The sequence below is a fragment of the Pongo abelii genome, chromosome 10, assembly GCF_028885655.2.
Source record: "Pongo abelii isolate AG06213 chromosome 10, NHGRI_mPonAbe1-v2.0_pri, whole genome shotgun sequence".
Taxonomy (NCBI): Eukaryota; Metazoa; Chordata; class Mammalia; order Primates; family Hominidae; genus Pongo; species Pongo abelii.
In genome coordinates, this window is record NC_071995.2 from 2,794,842 (window position 1) to 2,812,597 (window position 17,756).

General features: G+C 46.2%; 1 pseudogene; it reads right to left on the reverse strand.

Annotated features, from left to right (window-relative positions):
• Window positions 1-1,247: 1,247 nt before the first annotated feature.
• LOC100451258 (IQ motif and SEC7 domain-containing protein 3-like) lies at window positions 1,248-3,332 on the reverse strand (annotated as a pseudogene).
• Between the last annotated feature and the right edge of the window lie 14,424 nt (window positions 3,333-17,756).

Below are 17,756 nucleotides of genomic sequence, written 5' to 3' on the forward strand. Positions count from 1 at the left end.
CGATCCCCTTTAGCATAACCATTGTCAAGGCCGGGTGCTGACCAGGTATGATTTCCTCCAGCTGTTCTTCTGTTTTGTTTCCCATGACCTATCTAACCAGAGAAATAAAGTTGACATAGCCACAGCCTTCCATTACAGAGGAGAGAGCATGCCAGCCCCTTTCATGTCTTCTTCCCATATGCCTAGTTCACAGACCTCATGAATGAAGAAAGAGCTTTAGGCCCTAGGTCCTGGGAAGTTAACATTTTTCTCAGGACCCAAGATGAGATATCAGTGATCAGCAAATAACCAAGAGAAAATCAGGTTTGCAGTTGCTGGCCTTAACAGGAAGATTTAAACAGCCAGGACATCCAAATACCAACTCCATCTGCCAACTGTCCCCTGTATCATCATTCCCTTTCCATAATGGCCAAAGACCTTGCATGGAAATCCTTCTTGAGTCGAAGGAAAAAGCTACAACCAGATCAAGTCCTCAAGCTATACCTGAGTCCTCCATTAGTCTAATGGGATGTTTCCTTGCATGCCTTCAGCTCTGCAGGAATTCAGAAGAAAGGTGCCCCCTCCAGTCAGAGCAGAGAAAGCTTCCCCTAAAGAGCCACTCCTGGCTGTGACGTCCACTGCAACACGTAAAGAGCTACACTTTCTCTTCCTCTGCCTCCAGCTCCCCTGCTTTCCCACATCACTCCAGCTTTTCAGCTATGTCCTCTGCTTCCTGAATTACCCTGTACCTGAGTACTATTCTTCCTGGGCCCCAGCCCTGTTAAAGCCCTTTACATGCCTTTTTCCCAGTCTCCATATTTTCATATCTCACTCTCCATTCAAATACTTTTACTACCCAAACTCCCTTCCAAATTTTTCCTAACTTAAAAAAAAATCTTTCAGTGGTTCTCTTTTCTTCAGTTTAATCTTCACTCAAACTTCCTTCCAGTCTAGTCCCCTTTAAATCCGCCAATTCTCAACGTCCCCAGTCGCTTAAAACCCATTTATTTCCTCCTTTGCCCCTACCGATGGTCTGGTTACTCCTTTTTTTGCTCCAACATTCTCCAAAACTTTCTCAAGCACAGATATCGTTCCTTCGTCATCCCCAAATCTCCTGTCACGCTTTTGTCCCCAAGCATCTTCTCACCCCTTCACGCCACATCACCCCGGTCCTTTAGACTCCTGCGCACTCTATTTCCCCGTCTCCCTCTCACACCCACTTTCTTCCCTCGCTCTCACCACAGCAGTGCCCATCTGCTCCTTCCCGCTCACTCAGGTCTCCTGCTCAGGACACCCTTGCCGAGGGCGCGGGGGATTTGTACTGAAGAAGGGCTCCGGGAGCAGCGCAGCAACTCGGTGAACCCTCCTTCTACTTGTATGTAGCGGCCCCAAGTGTCCCGGAAGCTGGTGGGGCGCTTGGGCTGTATGAGCCCGGCAGCCAGGAGGCCGGGGCTGCGCCAGGAGCTGTCCGTGGTGCTGAAGCGGCATCTGCTCGGGCGCGGAGTGTGGCGCGGCCGCTGAGCGCTGTCCCTGGTCCTGGAGAGGTTCCTGGCCCCCAGTGGCAATGGTGAGAGCAGTGGCCCAGAAGGCCAGTACCGGGAAGGACGATGGCGGGCACACACTCCCACAGGCTGCGGTTCTCAGCGCTCAGCTCATCCAGCCGCCGCTTCTGCTCGTCGATGCGCTGGTCCTGGATGTGGACGAGGCTCTGCTGGTTCTGCACGATGGATGGCCCAGAGCCCTTGAGGTAGAGCACGGCGCGCACCGGGTTCTCCAGCAGGCTCTCGATGCCACCCACCGCCGCCTGCGCCCTGCCTGCCCCTGGGCTGGCGGCTGGGAGCGCGAGGGCGCGGGAACCCAGCAGCCCAGCGGTCCTCTCCCATGGGCCCAGACTCCCTCCCGCCGCCAGCGCCGGGTCACCGCCACCCCGATCGTCACACACTCACCACGGGGAGAGGCCGCGGCCCAGAGCACCCCTTCCTGTCTCTTGGCGTCCAGAGGAGGCTCTGGTTCCCGCTGGGCAGCGAGGAGAGGGAGGAGGCCAGCGAGAGGGAGCCTGTGTCGGGGCGTGGGAGGGAAGCAGGATAACGCAGGCGACCCGAGAAGGACGGTGAATCTGACTGGCCAGACGGGAAAGTAGGCGAAGGGGAAGAGGTGATACAGGGAAGGTGCGGTGGGACCGGTAGGAGAAGAGAAGCAGAAAAAAAGGAAGAGAAAGGGAGAAGCTGGCAGAGAGGAAGAAGAAAAGGGGAAGGTGGGGGCAAAGAAAGAGAGAAATGAGCTGGAGGAGAGGAAGGTGTAGGTCTCTGAAGGGACGCAAATTCTTTTCCCAGGCCCAGGCCTTCCAGGGGCTGGAATCCATCTAGAGACCTGCTGAGGAGAGCCCACACTCGCCTCTTGCTCACAGCAATCTATTCTTCCGGGGAATTCCCTGGAACACAAGGATCCTGGAGGTCTAAGGGACCTTAAAGAGCATCTGGTCCTGCTCCTTCCTTCAGCCATGATGAAACTTGGGGTGGGAAGGCTGTTCATGCTGGGTTTTCTCTGGGAGTGAGACCTCAGGACAGTTTCGGCTGTTTCTACTAGGAACACAAACTAAATAAACCAGGCCCTCTGTAGCAAGGGCTAATTCTTCCAGAAACTTTTGAATAAATCATTCTATTTGACAAACATTTATGAACTACAGGAGGAAGTGACTCTTAAAGTGAGAAAAGTTTTCCAGAAAGGAAGGGCAGCATGAGCAAAAGCTCAGAGATACTAATCAGCATCAACCAAATCATTCATTTCTATAATAATTTTATGTAAAGTACCTGCCAGATGCATATATGCAAAGTAATGTACTAGGATCTCCACCAGGCATAGATAAGAAATTATTGTTTCTGTAATCAAATTGATTCCAGTATAGTAGAGTAGATATGTCATGCACATGAATAAGTAAAATACAAGTCAAGATCTCTGTAAGAGCTCTTCAAGCCAAGTGCCACAGAGCTTAAGGGAGGGAGAGGTTTCATTTGACTATGATGATCTGATAAGGTCTGATGGAGGTGTTATTCAAGCTGGACCATGAAGAATGAGAAGGATTTCAACAGGTAGAGACAACAGTGGGCCACAGATGGGGAAGATACAGCAGATAGCAGGAAAAGACTAACAAACAGAAACACAGCAGTATTGTTTAATCTAATTTGGCAGAGAAATTACCCTCTCTTCCCTTTTATAGGAGCAGGGTGGGAAGAAGGCTGGGATGTGGGTGTTAGCATATTTGTTGTTATGCTGTTGCATTCTTTACACAGGCGGCCTATCAGGCTCCTGCTGACCTCCTGCTCTTCCAGGGTAGGCGTATTTGTGGGTACCATGTGCCCAATGAGCTGGGCCACCCAACCCCTTCTAGTGCCAGATTTGCATGACCTTATAGGAAGTTATTCGTGCTATGAAAATACAATGGCTTCTCTGCAGTTCTAATGTGTTTTTATTTTGCTTCTATCCCATGTACCTTCTTAGCAAAATTCCTTTTGTAAAGAATGAATGAAGGAAGCTTATCCACAGCTGAGCCCACGGTTGGGGGAAACAGCACCCTGGAGGATGCTTTAGTAGTGACCAGCATTCCATCTAAAGAATGGAGGTTGGGGGACGGAACAAGGACACACAAAACCTCAAACTCTTTTCTTCTGAATTTTCTTTGCTTGCCTATTTGGTTTGTTGCCCAGGATTGTGTGCTGATAGAGACAAATACTAAAAGTGAAACAGCCTGCAGCATAATTATCCATGGGGCTTGTTGAAAATGCAAATTTCTGGGCCCTGTATCAGTCCTGCTGTATTGGAATCACTAAGAATGAGGACCAAGAACTTTCATTTTTTAACTTCTTGCTGTTATTTTTTAAAAATCGACTTTATTGACTTACAATTTATATCCAGTAATATGCACTCATCTTGATTGCACAGTTCAATGAATTTTGACAAATATATACATCTCCGTAGTCACCACTACAATCAAAATTTCCATTATTGCAAAAAGTAACCTCATGCCCCATTGCAGTCAATCCTCCCCTCCTCAGCTCCAGTTAACCACTGATCTGCTTTCCGTTAATATATGTTATTTGTGCCTCTTATGGAATTTCACATAAGTGGAAATCATACAGCATGTACTATTTCATGTCTCTTTTTTGCTCAGCATAGTGCTTTTGAGGTTTAATCATTCTGTTATGAGTATCTCTTGTTTGTTTCTCTTATTTTTGAGTCATATTCACAATAGATATACCATCACTTACGTATTCACCTGTTGATGAACATTTTGGTTGTTTCCAAGTTCTGGTTATTTTTAATAAAGTGGCTGTGATTTTTTTTTTTTTGAGCCAAAGTCTTGCTCTGTCACCCAGGATGTACTGTAGTGGTGCGATCTCGGCTCACTGCAACCTCCACAACCCGGGTTCAAGTGATTCTCTTGCCTCAGCCTCCCGAATAGCTGGGATTACAGGCATGCGCCACCACACCTGGGTAATTTTTGTATTTTGAGTAGAGATGGGGTTTTGCCAAGTTGGCCAGGCTGGTCTCAAACTCCTGACTTCAAGTGATCCACCTGCCTTGGACTCCCAAAGTGCTGGGATTATGGGTGTGAGCCACCGCGCCCAGCCTTGCCTGTGATTATTAATGGACAAGTCTGTGTGAACATGTTTTGTATGTTTTATCAAGACTAAAATTATAGAACTGAAATTGCTTTAAATTTTTACATAAAATATTTTGTATTTTATGTACATAAAACACATATGTACATAAAATACATAAAATATGTATTACATAAAAATATGTATTTAACTGAATAAGACACTGCCAAACTGTTTTCCAAAGTGATGGTACTTTTTTTTTTTTTTTTTTTTTGAGACAGGGTCTTGCTCTGTCACCCAAGCTGGAATGCAGTGGCGCGATCTCGGCTCACTGCAACCTCCATCTCCTGGATTCAAGCGATTCTCCTGCCGCAGCCTTCCAAGTAGCAGGGATTACAGAAGCCTGCCACCAAGCCCAGCTAATTTTTGTATTTTTAGTAGAGACGGGATTTTGTCATGTCGGCCAGGCTCGTCTCGAACTCCTGACCTCAGGTTATCCACCTGGCTCCCAAAGTGCTGGAATTTCAGGAGTGAGCCACTGCGCCCGGCCAATGGTACTATTTTTAATTCTTGCCAGCAACATATGACAGGTTCAGGTATTTCACATCCTTGCTAACATTTGGTATTTTCATCCCTTTTTTATTTAATCCATTTGAGTGGGCAAGTAGTTGCATATCAATATGGTTTTAATAAGTGTTTTCCTGGTGACTAACGCTATTGAGTATTTTCACATGTGTTTTATTGTTTATTTGTGTATCTCCTTTGCCCACTGTTTCTATTGAATTGTCTGCCTTCTTATTTTTGAGTTGTAAGATGTGTTAGGACATTCTTGCATTGCTATAAAGAAATACTTGAGATTGGGCAATTTATAAACAAAAGGGGTTTAATTGGCAAGGTTCTGCAACCTGTACAGGAAGCATGGTGCCAGCATCTGCTTACCTTCTGAAAAGGCCTCACAGAAATTTTACTTATGGCAGAAGGCAAAGCGGGAGTCGGTACATCAAATGGCAAAGGCAGGAGCAAGAGAGAGTGAGGGGGGAGGTGCTACACACATTTCAACAACCAGATCTCACAGGAACTCATCACCATCCTGAGGACAGCACCAAGCCATGAGGGAACCACCCCCAAGACTCAAACACCTATCAGGCCCCACCTCCAACACTGGGGATTACAATGCAACATGAAATTTGGGCGGGGCCAAATATTTAAACTATATCATAAGACTTCTTAATACATTCTGGAAAGCAGTCTTTGTCAGATGTATGTATGGCAAATATTTTCTTCCAGCCTTTGGTTTTCCTTTTCATTGTCTTAATATCTGTTGAAGAGCAAAGATTTTTATTTTGATGGAAAATATACTGATTTTTATTCTATGCTTCATGCTTTTTGTGTCCTATCCAAAATTCTTTGCCTATTCAGGGTTATAAGCATGCTCTCTTTTTTGTTTGTTTGTTTGTTTTGCTGGAGGTTTTATAGTTTTTGCTTTCAAGTTTAGGTCTATGATCCATTCCAGGTTAATTTTTGTGTTCAATGTGAAGAGTTAAGGTTCATTTCTTTCTTAAGTGTTTGACAGAATGAAGCCATGTCTGCCCAGAGTTCTCTTTGTGGGAAGATTTTTAAACTACACATTCAGGTTTTTTAATAGATACAGGACTATTCAGGTATTCTATTTCTTTGTCTATCCATTTTGGTATTTGCATCTCTGGTAGGCACAATGACCTCCCAAGGATGCCCATATCTTTGTCCCCTGAACCTATAAATGTGTTATTGTACATGACAAAAGGGCCTTTAAAACTGTTATTAAAGTAAGGGTCTCGAGATGGGAAGTTCATCCTGGATTATATGGGTGGATCCAAAGTAATCACAAGTCTTTGTAAGAGGGAGGCAGGGCCCTATTCAACAAATGATGCTGGGATAATTGGCAAGCCACATGTAGGAGAGTAAAACTGGATCCTCATCTCTCACCTTACACAAAAATCCACTCAAGATGGATCAAGGACTTAAATCTAAGACCTGGAGAAATAAAAATTTTAGAAGATAACACTGGAAAACCCCTTGTAGACATTGGCTTAGGCAAAGATTTCATGACCAAGAACCCAAAAGCAAATGCAACAAAAATGAAGAGAAATAGGTGGGACTTACTTAAACTAAAGAACTTTTCACGGCGAAAGGAACAATCAGCAGAGTAAAAAGACAACCCAGAGTGGGAGAAAATCTTCACAATCTATACATCCAACAAAGGACTAATATCCAGAATCTACAAGGAACTCAAACAAATTAGCAAGAAAAAAGCAAACAATCCCATCAAAAAGTGAGCTAAGGACATGAATAGACAATTCTCAAAAGAAGATATACAAATGGCCAACAAACATGAGAACATGAGTAACATCACTAATGATCAGGAGAATGCAAATCAAAACCACAGTGTTATACCACCTTACTCCTATAAGAATGGCCATTATCAAAAAATCCAAAAGTAATAGATGTTGGCATGGATGCAGTGAAAAGGGAAAATTTCTAACTGCTAGTGGGAATGTAAACTAGTACAACCATGATGGAAAGCAGTGCAGAAATTCCTTAAAGAACTAAAAGTAGAACTGTCATTTGATCCAGCAATCCCACTAATGGATACATACCCAGAGGAAAATAAGTCATTATATGAAAAAGATACTTGCACATGCATGTTTATAGCAGCGCAATTCACAATTGCAAAAATGTGGAGCCAGCCCAAATGCCCATCAATCAATGAGTGGATTAAAAAAACTGTGGTATATGTATGACGGAATACTACTCAACCATAAAAAGGAATGAATTAATGGCATCCACAGCAACTGAGTGGGATTGGATACTATTATTCTAAGTGAAATAACTCAGGAATGGAAAACCAAACATCGTATGTTCTCACTCATAAGTGGGAGCTAAGTTATGAGGATGCAGAGGCATAAGAAGGACAAAATGGACTTTAGGGGCTCAGGGGGAAAGGGTGGGAGGGGATAATGGATAAAAGACTACAAATTGGGTTCAGTGTATACTGCTTGGATGATGGATGCATCAAAATCTCGAAATCACCACTAAAGACCTTACTCATGTAACCCAATACCACCTGTTCCCCCAAAACCCATGGAAGTAAAAAAAATTTAAAAAAACAAAAAACAAAAAAAACAACAAGCCAGAGACGGGATGTGACCAGAGAAACAGAGGTCTGGAGTGATGTGATTGCTGCTGCGAGCCAGAAGCCAAGGAACGCTGGCAGCCGGAGGATGCTGGGAAAGGTTGGAAACAGATTCTCCCCTGGAGCCTGCAGAAGGAGCACAGTGCTGTCAATACCTCAATTTCAGCCAGATGAAGCCCAGTTTAGACTCTTGGCTTCTGAAACTGTAAGATACTAAATCTGTGTAGTTCTGGGTCACTGTGTTTGTGGAAATTTATCACAGCTGCAAATGGAAACTAACACAGTGTCTTTCAAGAAATGTATCCATTTCATCTGCATTGTCAAACTTGTTGGCATGAAGCAGTTCTTAACACTTTCCAATTAACCTTTTAATGTTTATAGGCTGTGTCGTGATGTCCTCTCTTTCATTCTTGATATTGGTAATTTGTACACATATATATATACAAATATATATATATATTTTTTGAGACGGAGTTTTTGCTCTTGTTGCCCAGGCTGGAGTGCAATGGCACAATCTCAACTCACTGCAACCTCCGCCTCCCATGTTCAAAGGATTCTCCCACCTGAGCCTCCCAAGTAGCTGGGATTACAGGCATGCGCCTCCATACCCGGTTAATTTTGTATTTTTAGTAGAGACGGGGTTTCTCTATGTTGGTCAGGCTGGTCTCAAACTCCTGACCTCAGGTGATCCACCTGCCTCGGCCTCCCAAAGTGCTAGGATTACAGGCATGAGCCACAGTGCCCAGCCAGTAATTTGTATATTTTTTAAAAATCAGTGTGGCTAGAGATTTATCCCTCTTTATGATATTTTCAAAGAATCACTTTTTGGTGTCATTTTTCTCTATTGTTTGTGCATTTTCTATTTCATTGATTTCTACTCCTATCTTAACTGCTTCCTTTCTTCTACCTAGTTTTGTTTCCATTTGCTTGTCTTTTACTAGCTTCCTAAGGTGGAAACTTAGAGTATTAATTTTAGACTTTTCTTCTTTATTAATTTAAGCACTTAGAGCTGTAAAGTTCCTACCAAGCACTGCTTTTGCTGGAACTCACAAATTTTGTTTTCATTTTCATTCAGCGCAAAATATTTTGTAATTTCCTTTGTTATTTAAAAGTGGGCACAAAAGGTGGACTTTGGTGCTTGTGCCTCGGTTGACCTTGTTAAGAAGAGTGACTGAGACATGTCTCAATTCCAGGTTTAATTAGCCAAATTTGAGGATGTGCTGAGCCCCCACACCACTTTCTCCCCTCTGGCCTCATGAAGCCTCTGCTTAAAGAGGGCTCCATGTCTGTCTTTAGCATCTCAGGGTGAATTAAATTCCCGCCCTCTAAGGGCATTTTCATGTGAAGCTTTGTTCTCTGTGACATAAGGGGAGAGGGATGTTTAGAGGAGCTGGGGGAGGAGGTCTCAGGGGATTTCCTTGTCCCCACAGATACATCTCTCCACAGAGCAAAATACATGCAAAGTACCCGGCACAGTGCCCAGCACACAGTCAGTGCTCATGAAATGATAGTTCCCTCTGCCCACTGCAGATGGTACAAACAACACAAGGAGCCAAGCTTCGGCTTGGTGAAGAAGAGGAGCATAGCCCACATCCCAGCTCCCGGGCCTTGTCCTCTGTGTCGCAGCTAAAGACTAAGGGCAGCTCTAGTGCCAGTACTGCTTGTGCTGAGGATGGACCAGCATGTCCTATGCCCTGTGGCCCCCAGACGTGCTGTTGCCTGCCTGCTGCTGCTCTGTGTCTCCAGCCCCTCCCCACGTGCCTCACCAAAGCCCACTCTACCTCCCTCCCCTCCCAATCCTCCTGGAGCTCCCACCTCTCATCTTTCCTTCCCACTGCGAGGCCGGTGGCGATGTGTAGACCTCCCTGAGAAAGAACTGCCCCTACCCTGCCTGAGATGCTCAGACCCAGGACACTGACTAGTGCTCAGCTCTGAAAGGATGAACTGGGATCTTTTCCCAATGTTGACGCCCTCTGGGGTCTGAGGATAAGGATGGAGGGAGGCACTGAGCTGAACTCAGACAGGAAAAGGAAGAGTTCGTGGTCCAGAGCTAAAGAAGACACAACCCAGTGAGCAGAAGACCCTGTCCCAGCAGGGAAATCCACACCCTGGTGTGGGAGGTTCTGGAGCTCAGGAGGGATTCAGGCTTAGCAGGGACTCAGGCTCAGTGCCCTCTGCTCAGGAGAGCAAAGCCCTCTAGGTGAGGCTTCCTCTCTGGGTCTTTACTCCAGGGATCCAGATTCAGAATCAAGGGCATCATCAAAGTAGGATGCCAGGGACACCTCAGCTACGGCCAAACAGATGCCAAAGGCCCAGCTGTCACAGCTGTGGGTTGGCGGGGAGCAGCCTCTTCACGGGCCCACTCTGCCCTTTATGGACTCGGGACCCTCCGTCAAAGCTGGCTCTTTCAACCCTCAGAGCACCGTCTCATCTGTTGCTTTATTTGTGACTCACAACAAGCCTCTGAGACAGGCAGGGCACATGTCACTCCAATTTCATAGAAAGGGAAACTGAGGCATGTGTTGGGCTAAGTGACTTGGACCAGACGGTAAGTGAATTAGGGTTGGGACTCAGATCTCCTTGGGTCTATACCAAATGCCCTCTCACATGGAACCCTCACCCTAATCTTAACACTTCAATGGCCATCACAAGATTATGAGCCCACAGCAACTGCATACATGTTCACGTGCGTGTGCACCTGTGTGTGTGCATATGTGCTTGTGTGTGCATGTGTTTCTGTGTGTACGTATATGTGCGTGTGTGATGCTTTACTTGCTGAGGGAAGGGGAGAAGGGCTGGCTGGCAGGTCTTGATGTTTTTCTCTATCTTGAACATTGTAGGTGCCACTCCCGGGACAGCCAGGCAGCCATGGTGGGTCAGGAGGAGACGTCTCAGGATGAGAACTGTGAAGTGAAGATGAATGATGACAGGGAGTCCTGCAGTGAGCCCAGCCTGCTCTCCACACAGAGATGTGAGCTCTTCTGCCCTCTGCCCAAGCTGACCCAAATGTGGGAACATGTCTGGGGAGGCAGAGGCAGGTCCCTGAGATCCCTCCTCTGGGAATAACTTGCGGGAGGAGAGGAAATCACATAGAAAATACCTGCACGGCCTCTGTCATCATCTTAGAGGAATGGGAGCCCCCAACACACACACACACACACACACACACACACACACGCACACAATGCCCTTTTTAGTTTGGCCTTTCCTGACAAGGAAAACTTCTAAACATAGTTTCTTAAACTTTTTAGGCTATAAGCAACAGACGTAAGTATATTTTCTGGTAAGACTCAGTGCAACATACATATATTGACAAGTGTTTCATGACACTACTTATAATAAAGCTGCCCAGAAGAGGGCACTGGTGGCAAATCTAGGCCTGAGACTTTTTTGTCCTTGCTGGAATTTTTGGAGGATTTTAGCTGCAGATCTAGATCCATTAGAAGGTGGTGATATCCATTTGGTCAGCTATGACTGGCTCTTAAAAGAATAGTACAGCATAGCATAGCATAATAAAAACTATCAGTGTACATCAAATGCCACAAAGATAAGTGCTGTGCTATGAAACACTTGCTAAATTGCCAAAGATGTATGTATCTAGGGGGTCTCCTTGTGAAACGTCTTTATGTCTCTGGGTGGAGTTCACAGAAGTTTGAGACACACTGTTTCAGAAGCATTCCTGAAGGTACTTTAGAGTGAAGAAGGACTAGCCTTTTAGGTTTTTTAAGAAAGGAAAGTGTAGCTGGAGGTGGTGGGAGGGGGTACCAGGCCCCCCCGCTTGGGGAGTATGGGGAGAGTGGCAGCCAGGCCAGCACAGCATGCAGCTTCTGAGGGTCCAGTGCTTTGGGTAGGAAGAGTAGCAGAGGCATCTCCTTTTCCCCTAATGTAGAAAGAAGACTCTAGTGAGTAAGGAAAAACATGGAAATAGTTAACACCTAGTTCTTAGAGATGACACCAAAATAACAACTGATAAAGTGGACTTCATGAAAATGTAGGCCTTTTGCTCTGTGAAGCGTCTTATTAAGAGGATGAAAAGACACTACAGACCGATTGAAAATAACCGCAACCACATATCTGACAAAGGACTTGTATCTGGAATCTATGAAGAACTCTCAAAACTCAACACACTTAAAAAAATCCCATGAGAAATCAGACAAAAAACATGGACAGACATTTCACCAAACACAGTAGCTGAACAGAAAATGTGCACATGTAAATATGGTCAGCACCACTGGCCATTAGAGAAATGCAAAATAAAACCACAATGAGCTATCACTACGCCTGTTAGATTGGATAAGATAAAAAAAATAACAACCAAGTGCTAGCAGGAATGCAAGAAAACTGAACATCTCATACATTGCTGGTGTGACTGAAAAATGGTACAGCCACCTTAGAGAAGAATTTGGCAGTTTCTTAAAAAACCAAACATGGGCTGGGCGCGGTGGCTCACGCCTGTAATCCCAGCACTTTGGGAGGCCGAGGCGGGCGGACCACGAGGTCAGGAGATGGAGACCACGGTAAAACCCCGTCTCTACTAAAAATACAAAAAATTAGCCGGGCGTGGCAGCGGGCGCCTGTAGTCCCAGCTACTCGGAGAGGCTGAGGCAGGAGAATGGCGTGAACCCGGGAGGCGGAGCTTGCAGTGAGCCGAGATCACGCCACTGCACTCCAGCCTGGGTGACAGAGCAAGACTCCGTCTCAAAAAAAAAAAAACAAACAAACATGTACTTCCCATTTGACTCAGCAATTGTACTCTTTGGCATTTACCCCAAAGAATGAAAATTCAAGTTCACAAAAACCTGTACACGCATGTTCCTAAGAACTTTATTCAGGAACTTTATTCCTCACAGTGGAAACCACCCAAATATCTTTCAATGGTGAAGGAGCCAACAAACTCTAGGATATCCATACAAGAGAATACTACCCAGGAGTAAAAATAAATAAACTACTGATAACAGGCAACAGCGTGGAGGATCATAAGAGCAGGAAGCTTGGTGAAAAAGGCCAGTCTTTCAGAAGGCTACACACTACACAGTTCCATGTACATAACATCCTCCATATGACAAAACTAGAGATGGAGAACAGAGAACAGATTTGTGGCTGCCAGGGACACAGGGGCAATGTGTGGGGATGTGACTCAAAAGGAGAATCAAAAGGGAGGTGAGTTCCACTCAGTGATGAAACAGTTCTATGGCAATGGCAGGGGTGGAGATGGTTACAAGATACTACACATGAGATCATCTTGCGTAGAACACACACACACACAAACACACACACACACACACACGGTGCATATAGACACTGAAAGCTGCATAAGGTCCGTAGTCTAACAAGGTCTGTAGTCTTAACAATAGTCAACCAATGCCAATGCCCTAGTTGTCCCTCTACTACTTTTGCAACTACCTGTGAATCCACAATTATATCCAAAAAAAAGTTAAGAAGAGACCTAGCAGATAGCAGCAACATGATGATGATTAGAGTCAGCCCAATGCCCATCCATAGGGGACTGATCAAATAAACTACAGTCCATCCACACAATGTATGCAACAATAAAAAATAAGGAATATATTTGCCACCTGGTGTGCATACGTGATAAAAGCAAGATTCAGAGCACTTGGAGAGACTGCACTACCTACTGTGTGAGAAAAAAAGGGAAATCAGAATGTACCAGAAACACATATTTGCTTCTTTCCACAATAAAAATGGCAAGGACAAATCAGAAGCCAATGAACATGGTTCTCCCTAGGGGTGACTGAGGAGCAGGTTAAGAGGATCCAGATAGGAGCAAAACTACTCTGAGTACAACTGTAGTTGTAACTTTTTAACTATGTAAATCTTTACATCACCAATATCTTCTATTAAGAAAGGAGAACAGAAATTCTAAAATTTAACACAAATGTTAAAATCTAAATTATATCAATTTCATGCTCTATCCACACAGAAAATGATTACCTCAGTAACTTCTGAACAAAATACTCTGTCTGTACCCCTAAGTGATCTCAATTCTGACAACAAAAGAACTGCAAAGAAAACTGAAGCTTCATGTGGTAAGTGGGGAACAGGGTAATCAAGAAAAGGCCAGAATATCACACTGACCTTAGCATAAAGTGAGCCAAATCTCTAAAAACACAGCCAAGCCAATTTAAACATAGGCAAACTGCCTGAACCTGAATTTCAGTCCTTTGAGCCAAGCACTTTATAAACATTGTCTCACTCCGTTGCAGAACAGCTGCATAAACCAGGTACTACTATTCTCCCATTTTCCCAGAGAAATTGGAGTAGGGAGAAGTGGCATAAGTCCCCAAGGCCACACAGCTAACAGGAGAACCAGGCTCTGGACCTGCAGGGTACGGAAGTGCAGAGCCCATGCTTCTAACCTTTAATTCCTTGCAGGGAGCAGAGAGGAGCTGAAAGAAGGTGGCCGCAGCCCTGGCTGAAGAGCAGAAGGAAGAGGGGAAAATTCTCCTCCAAGGGAGCAGACCAACATTGCTTAGACCCTAACCCTGATCACACTTCTCTCAAAGCTCTGTGCCCAAGCTTCATCCTCAGGTTGATCTCTTCTCCCGCCCTTGACTGCTCTGTTCTCAGCTCTACAGGGCTGACAAAATTCATGTCGACCTAAAACCCAGAAGGTGACCTTGTTTGGAAAGAGGGTCTTTGCAGATGAGATCAAGGTAAAGGGAGCTCACAGTGGATTAGTGTGGGCCCTACCTAGTCCAATAACTGCTGTCCTTATTAAGAAGAGAACACACACACACATCACACACACACACACACACGCGAGAATGTGCCCTGTGAAAATGGAGGCAGAGCTTTGAGTGATGTGTCTACAAGGCCCGGAACAGAGGGTGCCAGGAACCAGCAGAAGCCAGGAGAGAGCCATGGAGTTGATCTGCCTCAGAACCTGCAGTAGGACTCACCCTGACAACACCTTGACTTTGAACTACTAGTCTTCACAACTGAGACAATAAACACCTGATGTTTAAAGCCAGCCAGCTATGGTATGTTATTATGAGAACCCTAGGAACCCAATACACCGACTTTCAAGGGCCTTATCCCACTGACCTCCAAGCAGGCCTGGATCAGTGTGTCTCAGTTCTGGGAGCTCCCACGAGCCTGCAGAGAGACCGTGGGGACTTCCTGAACAGTGACTGAGGAGGAAAGAGGGACTCAGAGTATTGCCCCAATACTGCCCCTCCCTCCTCCTAAACTCTGATGGGCTCTCTCTCTCCCCTAGGAAGGCTTCCCTGCTAAATTCTGCCCTGCAACTTGTCCCGTACATTTCCAAGTGCTGCCTTCCCACTGTGAACTTGAATGGAGTCCTCTGTTTTTTGCACAAGAGCACAAATGTCTGCCTGGGATATAGCTCATCCTACTGGGCTGGGACTTCCCTGACACACAGATTCCCCCAGCCCTGCATTCCCCACACCCTAGGCTGTGCTCATTCTGGGGCTCTGCTCCTGGTGTGTGCTGCTTGGGTCAGTAGCAATGACTAGGAGGTCACTGGCACCAGGGAAGATAGAGGGTTGGCCTGGCCATCTGCAGGGCAATCACAAACGCCAGGACAGGGCATTTCTCCCGCTTGCCCTTTCATGAATAATGTGGACCTGCCCAGAAAAAGTGAGTATTTGCCTTTAAACCAAAACCTTATCAAGAAAGTAGGCAATATGCCCGGAAGGTCTCCTACAAGATACTTGTGGGCCTCAAAAGTGGCAAGAAGCGTGAAAGAAAAGGAAAGGCCGCAATCTGTAGAACGAAGTCCTTAAAAGAAACCCAACTCCAGACTAAAGCCAATCTTGCTGGGCAGCCGGGATTCCCAGCCTGCCCCAAATACGAGGAAGCCCTGTCAAACGCCCACCTACCACCACCAGAACCACACGAAGCCAATAGTCCCTGAAGAAACCAAACTCTTTCATAAATAGTAGAACATTCTGTTTCAAAAAATTCTTCTTAATATCCTCAAAGAAATCCAAGCAGCTATGGCATCAATAAAATGAGAACAACCAGTCAAGATAAAGGAATACTCAGAGAGCAGGAAAGAGTTCCTAGGAGGAAAACAGAAGAATGCAGATGAAGACACGAACCCCTGCCCTCCCTTGTTTCAAAAAATTCTTCTTAATATCCTCAAAGAAATCCAAGCAACTATAGCATCAACAAAATGGAACAACCAGTCAAGATAAAGGAATACTCAGAGGGCAGGAAAGAGTTCCTAGGAGGAAAACAGAAGAATGCAGATGAAGACACGAACCCCCTGCCCTCCCTCCAGGAAACCCTGGTGGCCCTGCAGGAAAGGGACTCAGTCTCCTACCCCTGGGTTCCCTGCAGTGGCTCACCCATGGGCCTTGAGGAAAATCATGTCTGCACCTTCCAGCCTGGATTCAGCTGTATGACAGCTATAAAGGGAGCGAGTCAGCCAGGCACGGTGGCTCACACTTGTAATCCCAGCACTTTGGGAGGCCAAGGTGGGAGGATCATGAGGTCAGGAGATCGAGACCATCCTGGCCAACAGGGTAAAAGCCCGTCTCTACTAAAAATACAAAAAAATTAGCTGGGTGTGGTGGTGCATGCCTATAATCCCAGCTACTCAGGAGGCTGAGGCAGGAGAATCATTTGAACCCAGGAGGCGGAGGTTGCAGTGAGCCGAGATCGCGCCACTGCAGTCCAGCCTGGGCAACAGAGCAAGACTCTGACTCAAAAATAATAATAATAATAATAACAATGAAATAAATAAAGGGAGGGAGTCAGTGTCCACCTTTGGGCCAGAATATTCCAGAGGGACAGTGATCATCAATGAGTGCCCTGCGGAAGAATGATAATCTCCTGGGTGGAGGAGAGGCTGCCTCACCTAGCAGCCCCTTCCTTTGATGAGGCCTTCCTTTTTGTTTTTCTTAGAGATGACAAGAGGGCCTTACATAAAACTGCCAAGCCTACAGCCTCTCACCTTCTCAAAAACAACAACAGTTGACAGCTTTCAAAGAGCTCGTTACCACACTGGCCTGTCCCTCTGTGGGTCTGGACTCCTCCTTCTGCATCACCTCTGACGGGGGCAGGCAGAGCATGCTCCAGTAGCAGGTGAGAAGCAGCTCTGTTCTACCATCCAGCTCAGAGAGTGACAGGAACTTCCTAAGAGCCGGGATGAGACAGAGGTGTGACCAGAGAGCAGAGCCCAGGAATGCCACTGAGGAGAGGGGACTTCATATTACAGAGAGGGATGCCAGAGGCCAAGGGATAGGCAGGGGCCAGACACGGGTGCGTCCAGTTCAAAGGCCACACTCTTCCGGGGTCCTCCACCCGCAAGAAGAGACGGGAGCCACAGGACTCTGGACTGCATGTCTGCCCAGCATGGAGTGTGGCCCACATGAGCAGATCCACCCAGATGACGTTCCAGAGGGACAGGGAGGCTGCTCCCCTCCTCACCCAGAGGAAGATCCATCCCTCAGCTCGGAACTCCATCCCTTCCACAGTCAGCCCCACAGCCCAGTCCCACTTCTCCTCCCTTTCAAACAAGCCCTCACCCTCCAGGATCTGCAACATCTTGGGAACCTCCCCCATCCACAGTTAGCCTACATTCGAGTTGATGACAGGGTGCAGGCAGACGACGGGATGCAGAGCATATAACAGCTTTAGGGTGTTTGTTCCAAATGCCTTTTCTCTGCAGGGCTTCAGGGAGAACAACTGAACAGCCAGAGAAGCAAATGGGAGGCAGAGAAGAATGAAGGCAAAGAAGAAAATTAGAACAAACCCATAGAATGGTAGAGCCGAAGCTGAGCCCTCCCATTCTTTTCCACCTGCTGAACAAGTTCCCCAAAATGCCCTCAGATGCCACCTCCTCTGTGACGCACTCTGTGACTCCTGGAGGCCAAGTCATCCATTGCTCTGCTAAGATCCCATTGCACTTGTTAGTACCTCTGTCACCTTTAACTAGGGTGGTGAGGTTACTCCCAGGTTTGTCTCCCTCACTAGCACTGTGAACCCCTCAAAGGCAGGTGTATATCCTGTCTCTCTAC